General features: G+C 34.7%; 1 protein-coding gene and 1 pseudogene across 2 annotated transcripts in view; one reads left to right on the top strand and one right to left on the bottom strand.

Moving 5' to 3' along the window:
- Positions 1 to 26,530, top strand: part of NLK (nemo like kinase) — a 144,453-nt gene that overhangs the window by 24,896 nt on the left and 93,027 nt on the right. The window lies entirely within an intron of this gene.
- The window catches only part of LOC308635476 (prothymosin alpha-like), a 30,351-nt pseudogene continuing 4,487 nt past the window's right edge, over positions 667 to 26,530 (bottom strand). The window contains exon 2 of the transcript in view: positions 667 to 1,146. The product of the transcript in view is annotated as a prothymosin alpha-like (transcript). The remainder of the gene's footprint in view (positions 1,147 to 26,530) is intronic.

The raw sequence follows: 26,530 nt of genomic DNA, 5'->3' as shown, positions 1-26,530 counted from the left end.
GGGGACAAAATTAATATAGTGTTAAGCAGAAAAGGCAGATATGAAGTAAATTATTTTAAGTACAGTCTTTTTTTTTTTTTTTTTTTTTTGCTAGAACAACTCAGCAAAATAAAATTCTGGTTTATTGTTGGACAACATTGTTTCACAAATACGTCAAACAGGCCAAAAAAATAAACATCAACTTCATAGACAAAAAAAAGAAACCTTTTTATCTTTGGCCTTTTTAACCATCTCATACAAACCAACTACTTATAGTACAGCTAAAGTACATATACAAAAAAAGTTACTGGAATGCTCGGAATAAGATTGTTTTGTTGTTGTTTTTGCCTTTTTTTTACAAGGTTTTTTTTCTCCTTTGAGATTATAATGAACATGGTCACACCACAAGTAAAGTCAGAAGTAGGATTGAGAACACTTCAAAGGCTGCTTTGGTCATTAAAAGTAGGTGACCCTTAACAATATGTACAAAAATATAAAATGTAAATAAAAATACAAACAAATTTTCCTTTTTTAAAGTACTTTTAAGAAAAAAAAGCAGGGCTTTGGAAGTTTTGGTTCTTTTTTCCTCACCATTGCAAATTCACGTTGTGATTTTGGTTGGGTGGTGAAGAGCACGTGTCATCTGCAGGTGGCACTGCCTGCGGTGGGCGGGTGGGCAAGCAGGCCTCTCTACTCGAAGGTGACCACGTTTAGATTCTGAGATGGGAAGTGGAGGGTGAATAGGTCACGGAGGCCTTTTATTTTTAGTTTAACTTTTCCTTTTTTGCTGTCTAGTCATCCTCATTGGTCTTCTGCTTCTTGGTATCAACATCATCATCCTCGTCATCTTCAGCTGCCCGTTTGCCCGTAGCTGCCTCAGCCTCCTCATCCTCTCCATCCTCTTCCTCACCATCACCTTCCTCCTCCTCCTCTTCCTCACCACCCTCTTCCTCTTTTTCATCTATCTACCTCATTGTCAGCCTCCTGCTCCCCATTTTCCTCATTAGCATTCCCATTAGCAGGGGCGTCTCTTCCATTCTCTGCCTCCTCCACAACTTCCTTCTCCTTTAAGTCGTTGGTGGTGATTTCAGAGCTAGTGTCCATGGCTGGCTGTGTCTGACATGGTGGGGCACGCCGGTGATCCGATGCAGTGTGTTAAAAAGGAAACTAGAGTTCAGGGACTCTGGCAATAAAGCTGCTGGAGTCGGCGGCAGCCGGCGAGTGGGGAGCTGGACCCAGGAACAATACAGAGATGGCTTTTCAGAGCAGCCAGTCTAAGTACACAGTCTTAGAGTTAGTCTACCTAGACTGCCATTTATTCACATTCTGCTATTTATTATTGGCAGTGTGGTTTCAGGCAGGTTGCTTTGGGCCTCAGTTTCTTCTTCTATAAAATAGAGATTATAATGGTACCTATCTCAGGTTCTTATGAAAATGAAATGTGGCCATGCATATAAAATGCTACAATGTTTCATCCATAGTAAATCTTTACTAAATATTACTGTTTTTTATTATTACCAATTAGCATTTACCACTTTTGTTTTATGGAGAAAAACAGTGGTTATGGTGCCATATCTAACGTGAGAGGCCAAGGAAGCTTCCCTAATGCAGTTCTACCTGGAAGAAACTTGTACTTGAATATTTGTTTTAAAAAAAATTCAATTAAGATATACATATAGGGGCTGGGGTTGTGGTTCATTGGCAAAACACTTGCTTCTCACACATGAGGCACTGGGTTTGATCCTCTGCACCACATAAAAATAAAATAAAGATATTAAAAAAAAACATGTACATACAGATATGCATAGGATGCTTACTGTGGGAAAACAGATGGGATACCCAGGACCTCAGTTTGGCAATTCTGAGGAGATACTTTTCACAGTATTATGTTGTGCACAGAACCCTGTGCTTATGCAGTGAATTTTTTTTTTTGTATTTGACTAATTATGGGAATGACATCTGAGTTAAATTTTGATATGAGGGGGAAGGACACCTCAAACAAAGGGAATTTCAAGTACAGTCATGAGTGCATGGGAATTTGGAATTAGTTCAATATGGCTGAACTGTAGGATGAGGGAGTGACTGCTAAGAAATAAGAATAAGAAGTTCAATTGTGAAGGACCTTGTTTGCTATATAAATACCTTTAGATTTTATTTAAGTCTAGAAAGCTATTGAATGCATTCAAACAAATGATTAAGGGCCAGGCATGGTGTTGTATGCCTGTAATCCCAGCGACTGAGGAGCTGAGGCAGAAGGATCCAAGTTCAAAGCCAGCCTCAACAACTTGGTGAGACCCTGTCTCAAAATTTTAAAAAAGGTTAGGAAGACTGGGAACATGGTTCAGTGGTTAAGTGCCCCTGGGTTCAGTCCCTAGCACCAAAACAAAACAGATGATTAAAATGATCAGATTTCTCTTTAACTGCTCAGGGAGTTGTAAGGATGATAGTTTGAAGTTGAACAGATTTGAAAGCTGAGAGAAGATAGCTGTAGCTGTCTAGGTCAATGCTACTCCTTTTGTGAACCCAGACTTTATTATAGATTCACAGTGATGAATAAATATATATCTTCAGTTTATCCCATAATTTATACAAGGCTCATCTCTAGACATTTATGAACTTTTATGGTAATTTGACATGGTTCACGGTTTATAACCTTTGCTGGGTCTTCATTGTTCTCTTGCAAGTATTAAACTTGTCTTAAGTCATGTCTCTCTATTGCTCACTTGGCTATTTCAAACCTCCACCACTCTTGTCAAGTTCCTACTCCACCTCTTCCTCACTGTCTATGGATGACTTCATCTGCTATTTTATAGAGAAAGCCAAAGGATGCAGGAAATGGATAACTTCCTGTTCCACCCACAGACAGACTTATATTAACATACTTAGCTTTCTTCTACTTTTCTGACCCTGAATCCTGTTCTCTTCCAGCTTTTCCAAGGGCTTTGGTCCATTTATTACCTTTTTCTCCTTAATTTTCAAACTTTGTCTCTCTCAGGACTTTCCTGTTAGCCTAAATTCATCCCTAAATTCAACTGTCATCATCTTCTAGAGTACCAAACTAAACTTTTTTCTTTCCCTTCAAAGCCAGGTTTCTGAAAAAAGTAGTCTTCAATCACTATCACTACTCCTTTTTTTTTTTTTTTTAAGAGAGAATGAGAGAGGGGGGAGGGAGAGACAGAGAGAGAGAGAGAGAATTTTTAATATTTATTTTTTAGTTCTCGGCGGACACAACATCTTTGTTGGTATGTGGTGCTAAGGATCGAACCCGGGCCGCACGCATGCCAGGCGAGCGCGCTACCACTTGAGCCACATCCCCAGCCCCACTATCACTACTCCTTCACCTTTCATTTATTGTCAGTCCACTGTACAATCATTTCCACATATACCATATAGCTCAAACTGCTCTGACAAATAAATGACCAGTGTTCTTTTAATTAGCAGTTATGTACCAGATCCAAAGGGCACATTTCAGTTCTTATGACCTGTGTTGCATATATCAATAGTTCATTCATTTCCAATTGTATTCATATATTGTAACTTAAAAATCTCTTCACGTCTTGATGGACATTTGAGTTATTTCTAGTTTTTAACAAAATTGGAATGAACATTTATTACAGATCTTTGTATAGAGATAAACTTTCATTTCTTTTGGATAAATATCTAGGAGTGTAATGGCTGGGTCAAACTATTTGAAGTTCATTAGAAACTGCCAAATTGTTTTCCAAAGTTATGAGGTTCCCATTAGCAAAGTATGAGAGTTCTAGTTGCTCTGCATCTTTGTCAACATTTGGTAATGTCTTGTTTTTCTCTCCAATTTTAGCCTTTTTTAGAAGATATATAGTGCTGTTTCATTGTGGTTTTACATTTCCCTAATGACTGAAGATGTTTAGCATCTTTCAAGTGATTAGCCATATGTATATCTTTTTGGTAAAGCATCTGTTCAAGCCATTGCTCAATTTTTATTTGAATTCTTTATTTCCTTAATTTTAGTTTTTTTTTTGTTGTTGTTATTTTTAGTACTAGAGATTGAATCTAGGTGCCTACACATGCTAGACAAGCAAACTAATACTAGCTTTTGAACAATTTTTTTTTGTTTTTTTAATTGTACATGGACACAATATCTTTATTTATTTCTATGTGGTGTTGAGGATCGAACCCAGTGCCTCACACATGCTAGGCAGGCACTTTACCACTGAGCTACAACCATAGCCCTTGAGCAATCTTTCTAATAGTATGCGCGCAAGTCGTCTTTCAGATGTGTGATGTGAAGATATTTTCTCCTACTTTGTAGTTTGTTTATTTATATATTTATTGGTACTAGGGATTGAACCCAGGAGTACTTTACCACTGCGCTACATCCCCAGCCATTTTTCTTTTCTTTTCTTTTTTTAAATATAGTTTTTGAGACAAGATCTCACTTAGGACCTTGCTAAATTGCTGAGGCTGGCTTTGAACTTGGGATCCTCCTGCCTCAGCTTCCAGAGTTGCTGGGATAACAGGCATGTGCCACCACTCCCATTTTACTTTGTAGTTTTTTTTTGTTGTTGTTGTTTATTTGTTTCAATAATTTAAATAGTGTCTTTTGCAATACAGACATTTTAATTTTGGTGAAGTACAGTTGATAGGTTTTTCTTTTAACAAATCATGTTTTTGATGTTACATTTAAAAACTCTTTGCCTGGCTTAGATGAAGATTTTTCCTGTTTTCTTCTGAGTGTTGTATAGTTTAATGCTTTGTGCTGTAGTCTCTGTGTTTCAGGTTTTGAGTTAATTTTTTTTTTTGGTACCAGGGATTGAACCCAGGACCCTTTTTTATATACATATATATTTTAGAGACAGGGTCTCTCTGAGTTGCTTAGGGCCTTGCTAAGTTACTGAGGCTGGCTTTGAATTTGGATCTTCCTGCCTACTGCCTTGGATCCTCCCAAGCCACTGGGATTACAGGTGTGCGCTACTATACCTTGCATTGAGTTTATTTTTGTATTAGGTGTGATATTTAGGTAGAGCTTCTAATTTTTTTAAAACATATGATTATCCAATTATTCCAATCCCATTGTTGAAATCTTGGCCTTTTTCCATTGGTTTTTTGCCTTTGTAGTTTTCTGAAAAAAATCAGTTGGCATATTTACATTTATTGTATTTCTTCTTTAACCTATAAATTATATCAAAGTACATTTTAAATTTTCTAAAGTGATATTTTCAAGTTACTACCTTGTGATATAATTTTGTTGTGATTAGAATACATGATCTGTATGATTGATATCATTTTCTTGGGAATTTGTTGAGATTTACCTTGTGGATTTACAAGTGATCAATTTTTATAAATATTCTGTTGTGTTTAAAATGTATCTTTATCCTGAAATTATTTAGTGTAGTGTTTATTATATGTCCACTAGATATTTATTAATTGTATTATTTAAATATTATAAGCCTTATAAAATAAGCACATCTTATATGCATAATTTTATATGCACAATTGATAAACATATTGTTAAAATCTATTACTCCAGTGCCTTCTGTCAGTTTTTTTAAAAAATATTTTTTTAGTTGTAGATGGACACAATACCTTTACTTTATTTATTTTTATGTGGCACTGAGGATCGAACCCAGTGCCTCACATGTACTTGGCAAACACTCCACCACTGAGCTACAACCCAAATCCCTCTTCTGTCAATTTTTGCTGTATGTATTTTGAAGCTCTTGTTAGGTTCATGTAAATGTTGAAGTTATATCTTTCTATTTTATTGAGCCTTCAAACTATGTACTTGTCTTATCTTAAACTCTTTTCCACAAGTTTGTTTGATCTCTTATAATGCAGTACTAATGCAGCTTCCACTGTTACTTTTTTGAAATTAATTTAAAAATTTCAACTGTAATTTACATGCAGCAGACCTAAGTATTCATTTTAATGAGTTTTGGCATAGCACCATTCCAATAAAGATACTGAACATTTCATCAGATTTCAGCCAGACTTCAACCAATATTTCAAAACCCTTGGGAAGTTCACTTCCACCATGTATCCCTTTCCCAAGTGCTAGACAACCACTATTTTGGTTTCTGTTATCTCTGATTAGTTCCCCTTGTTAGATTTTATATAGACAAAATCATACAATATGAATGTACATACTCTTATGTGCTTCTTTCATTCTCCATGTCTTTGCAGTTCATCCATGCTGCTTGCATTTATCAGTGTTTGGGATTTTTTTAAATTACAGAATCATATTCCATTGTATGAATATAGCATGATTTATCCATCCTGCTGTTTCAAGTTTAGGATATTCTTATCTCAGTCTCTTGGAATATATATTTTCTCTGAGGATAAAAATCTAGGTGTGAAACTACTGGGTTGTAGAGTAGATGTATATTTAACTTTATTAAAACCACTGAACTGTTTTCTAAAGTGGTTTTACCAGTGTGCGTCACTGCCAAAAAAGATGAAAGTTCCAATTCATGGCATTTTCTTGGAACATTTGATAGTCTTTGAATGTATTCATTTTAGTGTGTGTGAAGTGGTATCTCATTTTGGATTTAATTTGCATTTCCTTGATGACTAATGGTGTTTGGTTCATTTTCATATGTTTATTGACTCTTTGTATCTTTCTTTGAAATGTTTGTTCCAGTTTCCTGCCCAAGTCAAAAAATTGAGTTATTATTATTATTACTATACTGTCTGATGTTATTTTTCTGAGCACTAGTCTTTTTTTTTTTTTTTTTGATACCAAGAATTGAACCCAGGGGAACTTAACCACTGAGCCACATCCCCAGCCCTTTTTATATTTTATTTAGAGACAGGGTCTTGCTGAGTTGCTTAGGGCTTTGCCTGGCTGAGTACTAGTCTTTTGACAGACAAATATATTCTGAATATTTTTTTCCTTGTCTATAACTTACCTTTTGTTTTTGTTAACAGTATCTTTTGATGCAGAAATGCTTATTTTGGAGAAGTTAGATGTATCAATTTTTCCCTCTTATTTTTAGTGCTTTTTGGTCTTTAAATCTTTACCTAGTTCAGAGTCATGAAAGTGTTCTCCTTTGTTTTTTTCCATAGGTTTCATAGTTTTTATGTTCAGATCACTTTCCATTTCATATTAATTTTGTATGTGGAGAAAGAGTTTGAGGAGTTTTTATTGTTGATGTTGATGTTGAGGTTGCCTCCCCCCTTTAAATACTGATAACTTATTCTCACAAAAACTTTTGTTAAATGACTTTCTTATTGAAACCTTTAATTTGTTGTGGACATTCAGTTGACTGTGTTAATAGAATAATAGAATGTAGTTCTGGACTTTTATTCTGTTTCATTGGTCTTTTGTCTATTGTAAATATTACAATATTATATTATATTATATTACAATATTATATTATATTATATTATAGCTTTATAATAATCAATACAATAATATATTATTGTATATTAATATATAATCAATATAATAATCAATTGTATTGATTATTATAGCTTTAGAGCAGGGTTTCTCAATCTTAGCACTATTGCCATTTTGGACTGATAATTCTTTGTTCTGGGAGGCTTTAGGGTATGCAGCATCCTTGGCCTCTACCCACTAGAAGTGCTAGTAGCATCTCTCTGATTGTAACAACCAGCAAATGTCTCCAGACAATGCCACATACCCTCTAGGGAACAAAAATCACCCTTGGTAGAGAACTGCTGAAATTAAAGTGACTGTTTTAGTCAGTTTTTTCGCTGTTGTGACTAAAGGATCTGACCAGAACAATTTTAAAGGAGGAAAAGTTTATTTCAGGGCTCAGGTTTCAGAGATCTTAGTCCATAGAAGGCCGCCTCCATTCCCTGGGGTGTGAGGTGAAGCATGTGTGAATTCATGGCAGAATGTGTGGCAGAGGGAAGCAGCTTAAGTGAGATCAGGAAGCAGAAAGATGTCTCCACTCTGTAGATACAAACTATATACCCAATTCGACCCTCCTCCAGCCACATCCTACTACTTTATTTATCACTGTTAATTCCTATCAGGCTGATTGGGTTAAGACTCTGACAACGAAATCATTTCTCCTCTGAACCTTCTTGCATTGTGTCACATGTGAGCTTTTGGAGGACACTTCACATCCAAACCATAACAGTGACTCTTGAAATCAGACAGTGCAATTCCTCCAAGAGTGTTTATTATTATAGAAACTTTTAATTTCCATATCATTATAGAATTGTCAATTTCTGTGAAAAAAATTCTGTTGGTGACCAGTAAGACCCTCCTGAACTGTCTTCAACCTTACACTCAATTAAGGTACCTTGTTACTTGAGGTGGATCTTTGTCATGCTGTATCTTACATGAAGCCCCTTTGAGAAAGACTCAGCAGACTGGGTATAAACTCTGGAGCTACAAATTCTCAGATTTGTAATTAATCAAACTATTTTTAACCAGTGAAAATTTGGTAAAAGATTTTGTTTTTTTCTTCTTACCCCTTTCAGATGCCACTTTGTTCCTCACTGATTATTCCTCAGGGATGAAGAGGAGTTGAAGTATTTTCTCTTTTAGCAAGGGATTGTCTTTCTTTCTTTCTTTTAGTTTATTTACATTCTTTGAGTCCTCAACTTTTCATATACAGCCACCTAACTAACCAACCAACCAACCAACAAAAATTATTTTTTATTTGGTAAGGAAAAAACATTGTTTCTTACTTCATCCTAACTGGAAATGGTTAACCAGTTTCCTTTGTTTAGTGTTTTTAAACTTCTCTTTTTGCTATCCTTTTACTTTCAACACTTCCATGTGCTTATATTTTATGTGTCTCAGGTAAACATTGTATACTTGATTTTAAAAATCTTGTTTGACAGTCTTTTAAGTGAAGTACTTATCTGTAAATGTTATTCATGAATACTGTCATCCTACTATATCTGATGGATTACTTTCAGGACCAATTCACAGATATTCAAGTCCCTTATATAAAAATGGCATGGGGGTTGGGGATGTGGCTCAAGCAATAGCACGCTCGCCTGGCATGCGTGCGGCCTGGGTTCGATCCTCAGCACCACATACAAACAAAGATGTTGTGTCCGCCAAAAAACTAAAAAAATAAATATTAAAAAATTAAAAAAACAAATAAAAATGGCATAGTATTTTGCTTATAACTTAAGTACAGCCTTCTGTATGCTTTAGATCACCTTTAGAGTACTAAAGGACCTATAAAAGTAAATTCTATGTAAATAGTTGTTTGGGAATAATGACAAGAACAAAAAATGTCTGTTATCTGTACATGATTAGTAGATGCAGTTTTATTTTTCCTGAATATTTTTGATTCATGGGTCATTGAATCCCTGCATACAGAGTCCATGAATACTCAGGGCTGATTGTATTAATCCTTTAAGTTTTTTTCCCTACAATCTTATTCATATATTCCATATGTCCTGCCTTTCATATTTTTCTCTTTATTTACCTTCTTATGAACTGCTTGAAATTTCCACTTCTATGTATTTGAAAGTTTCACACCTTATTTTGTTCTTTCAATTGCCCTAGAAATTTTAACATGCATATTTAAAGTCTATAGGTAAAAAATATTGTCTGTTTTCAAATCTACTAATAGCTTCCTCTCCTCTTCTTCATCTATTTTTCTCCCCTATTATATTTCTTAAAGTATATTGTAAGTACTTCATATTCCCTTTTTACATTGGAAAAATTCTGTCTTTGCTGATCCATTTCTGTTGTTTGTTGTTGTTCATTGTCTTTTTGTTCCCCCATGGGACTTTTACCATGGACCCTTTTTTATTTTTTATTTTGAGACAGGATCTTGCTCAGTTGCTGATACTGGCCTCTAACTTGTGATCCTGCTATCTCAACCTTCTGAATAGCTGGGATTATAGGTTTGTGCACCTACTTGTTCAGTGTCTCTTACTTAAAGGAGTTTGTTTCTCTGGAGATTTTTAAAAATTTTGTACTCATGGTTGCTGGTACTTTGTTAGAATTTTTTTGAGGCTAGAAATTAGATTTTCTTTTTTTTTTTCCTTTTTTTTTTTTTTTTTTTTTTCAGAAGTGATTTGAGTGAGTAAATATTTGATTTGAGGTTTTCCAGGCCAAACACTAGGTTGAATTTTAGCCCCACAGGGATGCAAATTTATGTTTAAGAATTCAGTAGAGACTGTTTTTGTTTTACTGTTCTACCAAAATGCTTATTCCTGTTATCTCTGGAGAATTATTATTATTTTTTCCTTCCAATCTCAACCACTAAAGATGCAGCCTTGCTGGGTGGGGGTGGGAGTCTTGGCATATTTATAAAGGTGTTGGTAATCCAATCTGTCTCCCTGCTAGGGGCTCCAGGTGGTTTCCTGACATCTCGGCAAGTAACCCATTAAAATCTAGACTTTTGTCTACCAAAGATTGGCCAGTAACTCTAGGGAAAACTCTGGCTATAGTGTTACTCTGGTGAATTTATATTTTCTTCTTATTTCTGCCCTCCAGGAATTCCTTTGCCTTCCCCCTGGGTTTACCATATATTTTAAAAGATCCAGCATCTTAGATACATTTTTCAAACTAATTTACTTGTATTTGTTGTATCTTTGGGGAGTTACCTCTATAAGCTATTTTTGAAATGTTACAAGGTATGTTTTAAAGGGAAAAGTAAAGTCTATATTTAGCCCTGTCTCCAAGCTTAGAATGTTCTTCCCTGGTTTCAACTGAGGTAAGCGCATCCTCCTCTTTCACTTTCCACGTGCTGCTTTTGTAGGTATTCTTTTTTGGTTCAATTCCCATCCCTATCTGTAGCTCAGACAGAATGAATTGCTTATTTTTGTTTCTATACTCTGTAATGTATATTTTTCTTAAAGGACAAGCATCTCTATAGACATAAAATAGAGAACAGGATTTTATTTATTTCTAGCCTTAGAACATAACAGTCATTCTCTTAAATTTGTTGAATCAAGTTCTCCAAGTTCTTATAACTAACTCTTAAAATTTTAAGCTCCTAGCTAGAAATTAATTTGCAGTTAGTTTTCAGAAAGTAACTTTGAAAGCAGTTAAAGCTTATTCAGCATGTTGAAGTTAATTTATTTTGGTATTTGGTAAATTGCTTGGATTGGTCACATTTAAGGAGGGATTAATGTATGATTAAAGTGTTATCTGTCTTACAATCTCCAGAGGGCCTAGGATGGAATAATGTTTGGAACTGGTACATCCCAATTCTGAATCTTAACTCACTTTAAAATTGCATACTTTGTGCCTGGAACACCAAGGGGAATTTTTGCCTTTGGGGTTTTTTTTTTTTAAATATTTATTTTTAAGTTGTAGTTGGACACAATGCCTTTATTTTATTTATTTTTATGAAGTGCTGAGGATCGAACCCAGGGCCTCGCACGTTAGGCGAGGGCTCTACTGCTGAGCCACAACCTCAGCCCCTGGTTGTTATTTAAAAAAAAAAGAAGAAGAAGAAGACCCCAGTGACCTTGATTACTGTGTGTGTGTGTGTGTGTGTGTTTTGGCAGGGGACTGGGGGGTTGTTGTTTAATGTTGCCTGAATTTAAATTCTTTCTATGGTCAATTATACAATCATTTTGTGGCTATAATATTCTTAAAATAAATGTGATCTACAGGGCTTTGGTGTCTCTTGAAGAAGCTGATTTATAAACACATTTTTTTTTCTGCCCAGCTCCCCGCAACCATCACATATTTGGGCATATATAGATGGGGAAAAGAGTTAAGCAATAGTGCAAAAAGAGAGATGAGAGTATTTCCTGATAGAGAGCCAAAAGAGGTCGGTGAGAAACCAACTAGCATAGTGGTTGGGATAAAGTAGAGAAAGCACAGGTCGGAGAAGAAGGTAAGAGCAAAAACCAACACCAGAGGATGTGAGGTGTACCGACACCTAGCTAGCTAGTTCATGATGCTCAGGGGAGTATATGTCATTAGGATGTTTCTTGCAATCATTCACATTCCATAGTTTAATAAACAGTGTTTTTCCTCTTTGGTGGTACATAAAATAATAGCATGTTTACCATTGGTGACATGTTAACAGTTAATGAAATGTGATATAATTTTATGTTGCTTATAAGGAATATTGGCTGTATTAGCCTGTTGATACTATTTGATTTGGCAGATAAATCAATTTTTTAAAACATCCTGAAACAGACTGTCAGCATTAAATTGATCCAGACAACTGACTCTCATATTCATCCAGGAGAAAGCTCCTTTCTCTAAGGTGATTTGTGTGAAACTAGCAACTTTTTGTTAAAGGTACACTGCTGAACAGATTGCCTTTGCAGTGTCAGAGTCCAAATCAAATGCAAGTAATCTCTAGGCAGAAATGAAAGTAACATTTCACTGCCCCTTTTCTTTGTGGGGCTATGCTATGTCTTTGAAGCCTGTGTGAATTATTAGGCAAGAACAACTTGTATAGCAACTTCTTAGCATTGTTTAGACAACATCTCTGTACAATTTGTGCCTCAGGATCATCTGCTTTATTTTCTTGAATCTCTTTGGAATTTTGACATAACTATTGAGCCTTCTGACTTTCAAAACTGGATGTTGGAATGAAAAATGCTTCAACCTGAAAACAGTTAAATTTTCCTCTTGCTTTGGATGCTGTAAAGTCTGGAGCCAAATGTGTACCTTCCTCTGTTAAGGACTTTCTTAGCTTATATTTGGGGTACAGACCACCTTGTAGGGTCCCCATGCACACTTCATAAGTTTTCTACCCTGATTTCCTTCTTCCTTCTCTCCCCCTCTTCTTTCTTGAAATCTTATGTTGCATGCTTTCCTCTTAGCTACCTCCCATCTGTTTTGGAATAGGGTTGTATATAAATAAAAGCTAAAAACATCAACAGACAAAATCTATGTTTTAACATTTCCCATATAGTGAAAACAGCAATTTGAAACTGGTAAAGTAAAAAGTCAATTTTTTTTTCTTTTTTCATATGTGTATTAAATGAGGTGATATTTTGAGGAAAGGAGAAATTTGTTTTGCTAACAGTTGTGATGGTTCTGTATGTGGGTCTAAAAAGAATTGTGACCTTTTTAAAGTTATTTCTCATTTATTTAGAGATATTGGATTTTTATTTTTTAAAAAGTGATAATTAAAAATTTGGGTGGTTTTTAAAAATATTTATTTTTCAATTGTAGTTGGATACAATACCTTTATTTCATTTATCTATCTCTACGTGGTGCGGAAGATCGAACCCAGGGCCTCGCATGTGCTAGGCAAGTGCTGTACCACTGAACCAAAACCCCAGCCCTTGGATGGTTTTTAAAGTTATTGTCTTAGTCCATTTGCACTATAAGAGAAATACATACTATAAACTGGGTAGCTTATAAATAATGGAGATTTCTTTCTCACAGTTTTGGAGCCTACATGAAGTCTAAAATCAAGGCACCAGCAGATTTGTTGCCTGGTGACAGCCTGTTTCCTAGTTCATAGATGGTACCTTTTCACTGTATACTCACATGGTATAAGAAGGAAGATAACTCTAGGGGCCCTTTTCGTTTGTTTGGTGGTGCTAAGTATCTAACCCAGGGCCTCATGCGGGCCAGGCAAATGCTCTACTACTGAGCCACATACATCCCCGACCCTTTTATAGGGTCATTAATCCCATTTATGAGAGCTTTACCTCATGACCTAATCATCTTCCCAAGGCCACATTTCTTATCATTGGTGATTAGGAATTCAGCATAAGATTTTGGGGTTTATGCAAGCATGTAAATCTCTGTAGTGGTTAGTGTTAGATTATTTTACTTTATCTTTTCTTTTTTTGTATTCTGTGTTCTTTTCTTTCTTTCTTTTCTTCTTCTTCCTTCTTCCTCTTGGTAGCAAAATTCACCCTGGTCCAGGAAATGGTTGAAGAACCTTTGGAGGTCATCCCACCTGTGGTACTAGTAACTTTTATCACTATTGTTATCTCTTTATTCCAGGATTACTTTAGTATTTCTATAGTTGATCTCCTTATTAGCAGTTTCACCCACTTTCCATTTTATTTTTGTACTTATTTGGATGCTTATTGGAAGATTAAATGAGATGATACAAGTAAGGTACCTTACATGGTACCAGACTCAGGGTAGTCATTAAATATGTGATTTGTAACACCCTCTCTGCCTTATTCCTTGAATTGTTTGTTAACAAAGTTCATCTGTAGCCCTAGCAAGGCATCAAAGGAATCCTGATAATAGACATCAGCCTTCCTTCCCAAATTTTTGATACACTTTAGGGTTCTGTATTCAAGTTGAACATCACTAATCTGAAAATCTGAAATCCAAATGCTCTTGAAATCTGAAACTTTTTCAAATGCTGACATGATGTTTGAAAAGTTTCAGGTTTTTAGATTAAAGATGTTTGACTCAAATATTCCAAAATCTGAAAAACTTTGAAATCTTAAATACTTCTGGTTCTAAGCATTTTGGATAAGGGATAGTCAACCTGTATAAATTCTTTTTATTGTAAATACCATGACATAAAATTTATTACCATAACTATTTTTTAAGTATAGTACAGTAATCGTTAGCTTTAGGCACATTATTGCATAACAGATCTCTGGAACTTTTTCATCTTGGAAAACTGAAACTCTACCCATTGAACAATAACTCCCCATTTTCCCCCTCCCCTCAGCCCTGGTAATATTCTACCTTCTGTTTCTAGGAGTTTGACTACTTTAGATGCTTCATATGAGTAGAATCATGCAGTATTTGTCTTTTTTGACAGGAATATTCCACTTAACATGATCATCTTAAGGTTCATCCATATTGTACCTTATGATAGGATTTCCTTCTTTTTAAAGGCTGAAAATTATTCTTTGTGTGTGTGTGTGTGTGTGTTACATTTTCTTTATTTCATTTATTTATATGTGGTGCTGAGAATCAAACCCAGTGCATCACACATGCTAGGCAAGCACTCTACCACTGAGCCAAACCCCAGCCCTTGTTACCTTTTCTTTATCTATTCATCTGTTGATGACAGATGCTTCCAGCTGTTGGCCATTATATTTTCCATGATGACTGGAAAATTTTAACCAGAATTGCACAGGCATTCCAGTTTCTCCATATTCTTTCTAGTGCTTGATACTTAGTTCTTTGATAGTGGTTATTCTAATGAGTGAGAAGTGTTATCTCATTGTGGTTTTGATTTACATTTCCCTAATAATTTATAATGTTGAACATCTTTTCAAGTGCTTGTTGATTTTTGCATATCTCTTTTGGAAAAATGTCTAATGCTTTCGTCTAAGAGTTTTATTGTTTCAGGACTTACATTTAGGTCTTTAATCTGTTTTGAGTTGATTTTTGTATGTGGTATAGGTAGGTAACCAACTTCATCCTTTTGTGTGTAGATATCCAGTTTTCCTGTATTATTGATTTTTAACCAGCAAAACATGTCAAGTCCTTTGTCCATTTTTTTTTTTAAATTATTTTTTTTAGGTGTAGATGGACACACAACACAATGCCTTTATTTTTATGTGGTGCTGAGGATCGAACCCAGATCCTGCCCGTGCTAGTCGAGTGCTCTACCACTGAGCCACAATCCCAGCCCCTCCTTTGTCCATTTTTAATTGGATTATTTTGTTGTTGAGATATATGAGTTCCTTGTGAATATTCTAGAATTTAGCCCCTATTTCTTACATATTCTAGAGTAAGCCCCTCGTAGTTTGCAAATATTTTTTCCCATTCCATAGATTGCCTTTTCATTTTGTTGTTTCCTTCACTGAGCAGAAATTTTGAAGTTTGATGTAGTCCTACTTGTCTATTTTTTTTTTTTTTTGCTCTTGTTGCCTGTACTTTTGGTTTCATATCCAAGAAATCACTGCCACCAAGTCCCATGTTGTAAAGCTTTTCCTCATGCTTTTGTCTAAGAGTTTTATTGTTTCAGGACTTACATTTAGGTCTTTAATCCATTTTGAGTTGATTTTTTTTGTATGTGATATAGAAAGGTAACCAACTTCATCCTTTTGTGTGTAGATATCAGTTTTCCTGTATTATTGATTTTTAACCTGCAAGTCAGCCTCTTCAGCAGAAGATCTATAAATTGCAGAAATTGTGTGTAGTATTTTGGGGCATGTTGTGTACATAAGTCACTTTTTAAGAAGGAGGTCCATTAATTTTCTTCAGATTGTGGAAATGATTCCTAACCATCACACCTCTGGCCAAAGGCTAGAACTGTGACAATCTTAAGAGGTAATTATTTAAATTTAGAGTTACCATTATGCCTGATTAGGGAAAATTGTGGTTATTTTTGGAACATAGCACAGGGTAAATTCATGCTGCTAATGAAGTGGAGAAGTAGGATGCGACCAATATCAAGTGTAGTATTTGCAAAGCCACTTTAGTTTTTTATTTGTTTGCAGTTTCTTGGAGACAAGGTTGGCAGATCAGTATAGTGCACAAGATTATTGTCAAATATTTTGAAAGTTTGTTGAAAACAAGACCAGATACCCAAAATGTTAGCATTAGTTGCTTCTAAAAGATTTCTCTGGTGTTTTTTGTTTTTAATTGTGTGCCTTTTATTCAAGGAGTTTGGTACCTTCAGGTAATCTGTTTCAATTTTAGACTTGGATTTTTTTTATTTTTATTTTTTGTTTGGTACTGGGAACTGAACCCAGGAGCGCTTAGCCACTGAGCCACATCCCTAGCCCTTTTTAAGACAGGGTCTTGCTGAGTTGCTTTGGGCCTTGTTAAGTTGCTGAGGCTGGCTTTGAACTCGCGATCCTCCTGCCTCAGTCTCCCGAGCTGCCAAGATTATAGACGTACGCCACTGCACCTGGCACTAGACTTGGATTTTTAACAAGTAAGTGATTACATTCTTAGAGGTAGTAATTATAAGGCAACATTAAATGACTTTTAGAAATTAAAATGCCTACCTCCCCCCCTCCACAATATAATCACAAATATAAATAAATAAAAGAACTGGAAAAAAGTTCCACTGAGGGGTAACAGTATGAAAATGTATCTTTAGGTTTTATCCTGAAGCCTCTGTTGTTAATCCTTAACTTGGGTGGATGATGGATATACTGGGGTAGCAAAGATAATTAGGTTTTATATTACCCATTATCAAGTTTGCAATCAATATTGACATCTCCAAACAAATTCTATGTCTCTAAGCAAATCAGCCTGAAAGAACATGTGTTAGGATTTTTCTTTTTTTTTTTTTTTTTTTAATGTGTTAGGAATTCTTTACCCCTCATCATTGAAAGCTTGTCAGTTGCACACAGGGAAGCTTCCCCACATCCCAAAATTCATCCTGCATTTTTTTAAAGCATTCCTGCCCCCCTTTTTAAATTTTTTTTTTAGTTGTAGTTGGACACAATACCTTTATTTTATTTATTTTTATGTGGTGCTGAGGATCGAACCCAGTGCCTTGCACATGCTAGACGAGCCCTCTACCGTGAGCCTCAGCCCCAGCCCCTCATCCCGCTTTTAAAATAACTCCTTAAATAGAAATGTTGCATCTGCAACATATTAATTCTGACTTCTGACAAGTTTGGCCAAAGAAAATATTTTTTTACATAACCTTGTGTTTTTAAAAATTATTACCTACTAATAATACTAAGTATGTGTTTATGTGTATGTTTAGCATTATATATAAAATTCATTTGAGTTATCTGAATTCTAAGAAAATCTTTTGGCAAAATGCATCTTTACATGTCCCAGATGCCTAAGTATGAGTTTTCTGATAATATGTAAGTCCCACTTTTATGAGTTCCTTTTGTCTGAAATCAGGATGTCTCTCTGCCTTTGTGAATAGGAAGCTGGGAAAAGGGTAGGGTGGGGTTAAAAGGGAAGCACAATCCCCTGTGTTTCCTGCTGCTCTTCTTATTGCAGGATCAGTTTGGATGTGAGCTGAAATTGAAGAGCAGAATTTAATGTTGACCTCTAAAGTTGATGATCCAAAGAGGTTTATTTGTCTTCACTAAAGCCTGTCAGTTTTTGAATTGAGTAGAGTGCTCTTGGCTGTAAAAGCTTTGAAATGTAAACATTGAGGAAATAACATATTTGTAATGACTAAGTAATATAAGATATGCAGGTGCACATCTTAGAATTTTCTCATTTATCCTAAAAGTTATATCTAAATAGTCACTTATGAGGGAATTTTTAACCATTACAATTGGTTTTACTGTGTAGTTTAAGGCCAAGGTTTCTGTTGTGGCCCTTGTTAAAAGTGGATTAGTCGATCATAAAAACTGTGTATGCAAAGTCTGTTTACTTGGAATAATAGTCACATGGTATAGAAATAAGCAGCGGAAATGCTTATTTGTTTTATCATCTGCCTTTTCTCACACTTACATTGTTATGCCATCAATTTTGCTGCTCAACATGTAAAAACTAGCTGTGTTAATAAATCTTCTATTTTCTGAATTATATATGCCAATGAAATGACTTGATCTCTATAATCTAATTTTTTAAAATTATTGGATTGAAAATTTTGTGATAACAGGATGGGTGGCTTACCCTTTGTTTATGTGATAGTGCATAACACAGCACTTTGTTTATATACAAATGTCTTTGTATGTAAATATCATCTTTCTTAGTGTAATACATGAATTACTTTATGGAGATTTTGGTTACTTTTTAATCAGATATATTTTTGGAATAGAGAAGAGTATTATTTTGGGGGATGCTGACAGGAAGTCATCTTTTTATCACATTCAAAAAGGAGATGCTTTCTAAACTTGGTTACTATATAATTTTTAAATAGAGTCTAATCATTTATAGCAAATGCTTAACCAGACGTGTGCATCAGATGTTTAGTTCCCACCCCAGATCTGCCAAATCTAAACTATCGGGAAGTAAAGAGACATCCATTTTTTAAAAGCTCTATCAGTAACTCTAATGTATTTTATTTTTCAAGAGTATATCTTGTGATATATTTTGTGGCATTTAGTCATTCTTTGTACAATATGGATTTTAAAGTGTTTTGTGTTTTGAACACAGGTCTTAGGTACATTAATTATTTTAAATCTTACATCTGTCATATTATCAAATAAGCATTAAATTTTTTGTGTGACCAGAAAGTAATATACAGCTATGAAGAAAATATACAGAAGTAGCCACAGAGGGGAGATTTAAGAGTTGTCTAGTGGTCTCCAGATTTTTCCCTACAAGATAGCAGGCATCCTTTTCTGCCTAGCACAAAACAGATGTGAAGAAATGAGCCATATCGCTGTACAGCTACTTAGGATTGTGAAGAACATCCATTAGCTCAGGATTTGAGGAAACTCGGGACTGTTAAGTTAAGCATACTGGGTTTATGTTAGATTCAGAGGCAGCAACTTGGCCTGTCACCGTTTGGTAGTTGTATGATTATAAGTACCTTCCTCAACCCCTCTGAGTATTGTTTTCTCATCTGTAAAATGAAAATAAAATAATTGACCCTACCATTTTCATAAAGGATTAAATGAAATACTTTATGAAAAAAGTACATAAAGGTAGGTCATCAGTAAATGCTAGCCATCACTGACCAAAAGGATGAAATAGGTTTCTTGAGTTAGAAGATAACTGTTTTATTGTGTCTAACCAACCCCTTCTCTGAAAGCTTTTGAATGATTGAAACAGGAAATAGAAAAGAAAAAAAAAAAATAGAGCCCCCTTAGTACCAGTCCAGAGAACAGCAGTAACAGGGGTAAGTTCTTCCAGGCTTCTGTATTGCCTGGACTGTGCCTTGTCAGTAGGCTATAAGTTCTACACCATTGCCTTTTGTATTTTTTTGCACTGTTGTTCCATGCTGTGTAGATCCATTTCAGTGCACTAAAGTTTAGTATTTGACTCATCAGAAGAGGTGATGTTGGGAAAACTGCTTTATTCTTTATTTCAAGTGCTTAACGTTTTTAAATTTATAGATATATCATATGTTTTATGCCTTCCATACCCCTACCCTCTTGATACAATTCCGTTAGCAACTTTTTCTGACTCATATCCATGAAGTAGTTTACTACAACTGGCAAAGAAAGTTACTATTATTCTGTCCTCACCAAGGGCATTTTTCAAAGCATCACCCAAATAAATAAATCTAAACCCAAGCAAGAGAGGAAAGTATATATAAGTATATATATCTGTTTGTTAGGTTTACTCTGGAAAAATAGCTAGTGTTTGTTTTGTTATCACATTCTGAACTCAAATTTACTTATTTGGGATTTTTTTTTTAATAACTTATGATGCAGAATAGGGGGAATGTTTACCTGGGCACTCTGTTACCTTTTGTGTTGTGGGGTAGGTATATTGGTTGGTTTGTTAAGATAATTTACTTAACATCTACAGCAAATTTCTCTTGTAATGGTCTCTGAATACTAAAATTGCCATTTTTCTTCATTAAACCATAATGATTTTATCTATCTATCTTGTAGCGCTGGGGATGGAGCCCAGGACCTCACCTGTACAAGGCAACTGCTCTTACTGCTGAGCTATATCCTCAGCTAAATTACTGTAGTTTTGTGTTTTTTTTTTTTAATGCGTGAGCATATATGTGTACATGTGTATGATAAGACATTTGAATGGTTCAAAATTCAAAAGACATAGAAGGTTTATAAAATTTTCTTTTTCTTTTGTCTCCCCCAGTCACTGTTATCCTTTTTAGAGGCAATGAAAAACATGTTATTAGTTTCCTTTAAAGGAGTCTTCCTAGGAATCACACATAATTTCTTTTATACTTTATTGGCCCAAACTGAATCATACATCAGTAATAACTGAGAAGAAAAGGAAAATAAAGTTTTTTTTTTTTTTTATTTGAATGCATTTCTGTCTAGAAAAGAGTTGCAGTTCTCTTTCAGAGGAAGGGGGAAGAATATGTTATTAGATGGCAATTAGAAGTCTTTGCCTAATTTTTTTGGGGGGGAGGGGTGGGTATCAGGGATTGAACTCAGAGGCACCTGACCATCAAGTCACATCCCTAGCCTTATTTTGTATTTTATTTAGAAACAGGGTCTCAGTGATTTGCTTAGCCAGTGAGACCCTGTCTCTAAATAAAATGTTAAAAAGGCTGGGGATTTGACTCAGTGGTTAAGCGCCCCTGGATTCAGTCCCTGCTACAAAATAATAATAATAATAATAATAATAATAATAATAATAATAATAATAATAATAAATGCTGGTGAGGCAAGGATGTAAGGAGAAAAGTACTCTCATACATTGTCTACAAATGAATATAACCACTTTGGGAAATAGTATGGAGATTTCTCAAAAAAACTAGGAATAAAACTACCATATGACTCAGCTATCCCACTCCTTGATATTTATTCCAAAGAAATAAAGTCAGCATAGTATAGTGATATAGTTATGTTAATGTTTATAGCAGCACAACTCACAATAGCCAAGATATGGGACCAATTCAGGTGCCTGTCAATAGGTGAATTAAGAAAATGTAGTATATATACAAAATGGAGTTTTATTCAGCCATAAAAAAAAGAATGAAATTATGGCTTTTGCTAGTAGATGGATGGAACCTGAGAACATCATGCTAAGAGAAATAAGCCAAATTCAGAAAATTAAGAGTCAAAAGTTTTTTCTCATATGCAAAAACTAGAGAAAAAAATGGGTCTGGGAAAACAGGGTCTGATATCCTAAAGATAAAGGGAAGGTCAGTGGAGAAGAAAGAGATTGAGTGGGGAAAGAAGAGGTATAGAAAAGGTGAGAAAATTTGAAATGAATTTGACAAAATTACACTATGTGCAGGTATAAATATACCTCTGAGCTACAATCCCAGATCCTCTTCAGTGTTTTTTAACATGAATGGGTGCTGGATTTTATGAGAGGCCTGTTCTGCATCTATTGAGAATGATTCTTGTCTTTGATTCTATTTATGTGATGAATTACACTTACTGATTTGTGTATGTTGAATCAGCCTTGCATTCCTGGGATGAAACCTACTTGATCTTGATGTACTATCTTCTTGGTGTGATTTTTGAATGCATTTTGTTAATATTTTATTCAGGATTTTTGCATCTGTGTTCATTAGGGATATTGGTCTGTAGTTTTCTTTCCTTGATGTGCCTATATCTGGTTTTTGTATCAGGGTTATACTGGCTTCATAGAATGTATTTGGGAGTGTTTCCTCCCTTTCAGTTTTATGGAATAATTTGAGGAAAACTGGTACTAGTTCTTTGAAGGTCTTATCTAAAGAACTCAGCTGAGAATCCATCCAGTCCTGGGACTTTCTTTGTTAGAAGACTTAATTGCTGCTTCAGTTTCATTGCCTGATATTGGTCTGTTTAGGTTTTTGTATCTTTCTGGTTTAATTTGGGCAGGTCATATGTGTCTAGAAATTTATTAGTGTCTTCTAGATTTTGTAGCTTATTGGGAGTATAAATTCTCAAAATATTTCTAATGATCCTCTGGATTTCAGAAGTATCTGTGGTGTTACTTTTTTTTTTTTTTAAGGTGGACACAATATCTTCATTTTATTTTTATGTGGTGCTGAGGATCGAACTCAGTGCCTCACACATGCCAGGCGAGCATGCTACCACTCGAGCCACATTCCCAGCCCCTATGGTGTTACTTTTTCATCTCAAATTTTGTTAATTTAGGTCTTCTCTTTCTTTTGGCTAAGGGTTTATTGATCTTGTTTATCTTTTCAAAGAACCAACTCTTTGTTTTATTGATCCTGTATATATATTTTTTTTAATTCTCAATTTCATTAATTTTGACTCTGATCTTAATTATTTCCTGTCTTTTACTGATTTTGGCATTAGTTTGATCTTCCTTTTCTAAAGGCTTGTGGTGCAGAATTAGATTGTTTGGGATCTATTTTTTTTTTTTTAAATGTAGGTACTCAAGCTGTAAACTTTACTCTTAGAACTGCCTTCATACTGTCTCAGAGATTTTAATATGTTCTCATTTGTTTCTAAGAATTTATTGACTACTTCTTTCATTTTTCTATGATCTGTTCCTCATTTTAAAAAGAATTGTTCAATCTCCATATGTATATGTGGTTTCTATAATTTTTCTTGTTATTGATTTCTAGTTTCATTACATTATGATCTGATAGGAGATTATATCTATTTTGGAGTATTTGCTAAGACATTGTGACCTAGAATATGGTCTAATTTAGAAGAGGTTCTATGAGCTGCTGAGAAGAAAATAAATTCAGCTATTCTGGAGTGAAATATTCTGTAGATATCTGTTAGGTCCATTTGATTATTATTTATATTGGAAATATCTATTGATTTTTATGTTTGAATCATTTGTCTATTGGCGATAGAGGTGTGTTGAAATCCCCCAGTATTATTGTACTGTGGTCTTTCTGGGATTTAATGTCAAGAAAATTTTTTCATTTTCTTTTTTTATGTAATTAGGTGTAATGACACTTGAGGCATGAATATTTACTATTGTTATATCTTTATTGGGTTGTTTCCTTTACCAGTATATAATTGTTTTCTTTTTTCCTCTGCTGATTAATTTTGCTTAAAATCTACTTTGTCAGATATGAGAGTAGCTGCTCCTGCTTGTTTTCAGACTCCATTTGCATGGAATATTTTTTTCCATCCCTTTACTTTCAGCCTATGAGTGTCTTTTGCCTGTGAGTCTCTTTCAAACAGCATATAGTTGGATCTTGTTTCTTAATCCATTCTGCCAATCTTTTAATTGGGGAAATGAGACCATTTATACTTGGTGTTATTATGGATAGGTGTTTGTTACTTTCTGCCATTTTGGTTTGTTTACCATATTTAATTTGGTCTTGATTTTCATTTAGGTCATTGCTGTTTTAGTCAGCTTTATCTGTTTGGGACTTTGGGATTTGTTTCTGAGTTCTTCTGTGTGCTTTATCTGTTTGGGACTTTGGGATTTGTTTCTGAGTTCTTCTGTGTGCAGTATATCTTTAATTATTTTTTTGTAGAGGTGGTTTAGTGAATTCTTTTAGTTTATTCTTATCATGGAAAGTTTTTTCTTAATCAATTCTGAAAGTTTTGCTGGATATAGCAATCTTGGCTGAAAATTGCCTTTTTTTTTTTTAAGCTTGGAATATCTCATTCCAGGCTCTCCTTGATTTTAGGGTCTGAGTTAGGAAGTCAGAAGTGAACCTTATTGGTTTGCCTCTAAATGTGACCTGCTGTTTTTCTCTTGGAGACTTTAATATTCTTTCCTTATTTTCTATTTTAGGTATTTTGATTACGATATATCTTGAAGAGGTTCCTTTTTGATCTTATCTGTTTGGGGTTCTATATGCATCCTATATGTGGATGTAATTTCTAAGATGAGGAAAGTTTTTTACTGTTTTCTCACTGAAGAGGTTCTTAATGCCTTTAGCCTGTATCTCCATGTTCTGACTTGGGTTTGATCTCTTATTATCCTCTCTTCTTGTTGTTTCCTGATCACGGTCTTTCATTTTTTACCCCTTTATGGCATACAGAGTATTCAAGTTCATGAAACCTGTTTTTGAGGACAGAAGTTCTATTTTCTACATAATCTATTCTAATGGTGATACTTTCAAGTGAATTTTTTTTATAACTTCATTTCATTTATTTTTTATGTGGTTCTGAGAATCCAACCCAGTGCCTCACACATGCTAGCTAAGCAAGCACTCTACCACTGAGCCACAACCCCAGCCCTCAAGTGAATTTTTATTTTAGAATTTTTATTTGTTTTACTAACTGCTATTTGCTGAGTGTGTATACAGTGGATGATACATAGTATTGATCATAGTATCTAATTTTCTTTTCTTAATTCATATATTTTCTAGTTATAGATGGACACAATACCTTTTTTTAATATTTATTTTTTAGTTACGGTAGACACGACGTCTTTATTTTACTTTATGTGGTGCTAAGGATCGAACCCAGTGCCTCACATGTGCTGGGCGAGCACTCTACCACTGAGCCACTGCCCCTGCCCCTCAAGTGAATTTTTAATTTGATTCAGTGTGTCCTTCATTTCCAGGAGTTCTGATTGATTTCTTTTCAATATCCCTGTGTATTTTGAAATGGTGTTTTACCTCCTGTATTTGCTCTTTTAATTTGTTCCTTAGATCTTCTTTCAGTTCACTGAACATCTTTGTTGTTTTAGGTGGAATACAATATCTTTATATTATTTATTTATTTTTATGTGGTTCTGAGAATCGAACCCACTGCCTCACATATGCCAGGCGAACACTCTACCACTGAGCCACAACCCCAGTTCATTGAACATCTTAATAATCAGTTTTTTATAGTGTTTCTCTTGAATTTCATTCACTTCCACATATGTGGGTTCCTTTGTTGGGGCATTCTGAATTTGGGGGAGAGATTTGTTTGCCTCTTTCCTCATGTTTTCCAAGGTCTCAGACTTGTACATCATTCGAGATGGATTCCCCATCCTCTTTTATACATGTGAACTTTGGTATGAATAGATATTTTTAAAGATATATTTATGGTAGGAGTATTTTAAATTCAAGTTAATTATTAAAATTCTGATCTTATACATGTGTATCTCCTTTCTCACATATTGGGAATCCTAATTTTCAACGGCTCTAGAAATAATAGAACTTCACACAAGTACTCATTTGTTTCTTCCCACAGTGCTTATACAACATTCAGAATACCAACACCATCAAGGTAATTAAGAAAACAGGTGAAGATTATTTAGATAAGCCAGGTACACTGGCTCATGCCTATAATCCCAGCAGCTTGGGAGGCTGAAGCAAGGGGATCTCGAGTTCAAAGAAGGCTTCAGCAACTTAGTGTGAGGCACTGAGCAACCCAGTGAGACCCTGTCTCTAGATAAAATATGTTAAAATGGCTAAGATGTGGCTCAGTTAAGTGCACCTGGGTTCAATCCCTGGTTCAGGGGGAAAATTTATTAATAGGTTTATTGAAGTATACTTAATAATAAACTGTATATATTAAAATTGTACAATTTGATAAGTTTGATATATATGTATATACACATGAACCCTTTAGCAAAATGCCTAACATATTCATTACCACAAAAATTCTCCTATCTGGGCTATGACTGTGGCTCAGCGGTAGCGCACTTGCCTGGCATGTGTGAGGCACTGGGTTTGATTCTCAGCACCACATATAAATAAATAAAATAATTATCTATCAACAACTAAGAAAAAAATAAAAAATTCTGCTGTTCTTTAAAAAAATTAATTTATTTGTTCTAATCAGTTATACACGACAGCAGAATGCTCTTCGATTCATTGTACACATATATAGAGCACAATTTTTCACCTCTCTGGTTGTACATAAAGTGGGGTCACACCATTCGTGTAACTAGGGTAATGATGTCCATCTCATGGGGAGTACCAAGGATACACACCAGAGCCAGGATAATGGTTAATTCTGGGAAGGGAGAGATTCAGAGAAATCAATCTTTAGATAATACTTGTAGAATTAATGTCTTATGAAATTATATGTAACAGATGCGGCAAGCATTTTATCTGGGAAATGTCTATGCTTACAGTGTCTAAAATATATTTTATATAGAGATATGTATATGTTTCATTGATTTATAAAAAGATTAGTATAATTCTTATAATTTTAATTACTTCCTTTTATTAGCTATAAAATAATCTCTCCCACATAAATCTTATCCACATAGTTAGTTACATTTTGATAATCTACTAAGTAAAATTATTCCCATACTTGTAAGACCTATTTCCTTAAAAAAGTAGTGACATAATTTTTATCATACAGTAGTTCCCCCTCCCATCCTTGG

Source organism: Spermophilus citellus (genome assembly GCF_964194105.1).
Source record: "Spermophilus citellus genome assembly, chromosome: 17".
NCBI lineage: Eukaryota > Metazoa > Chordata > Mammalia > Rodentia > Sciuridae > Spermophilus > Spermophilus citellus.
Note: the sequence above shows the minus strand (reverse complement) of the source record. Positions and strands in the feature narration are given on the sequence as shown.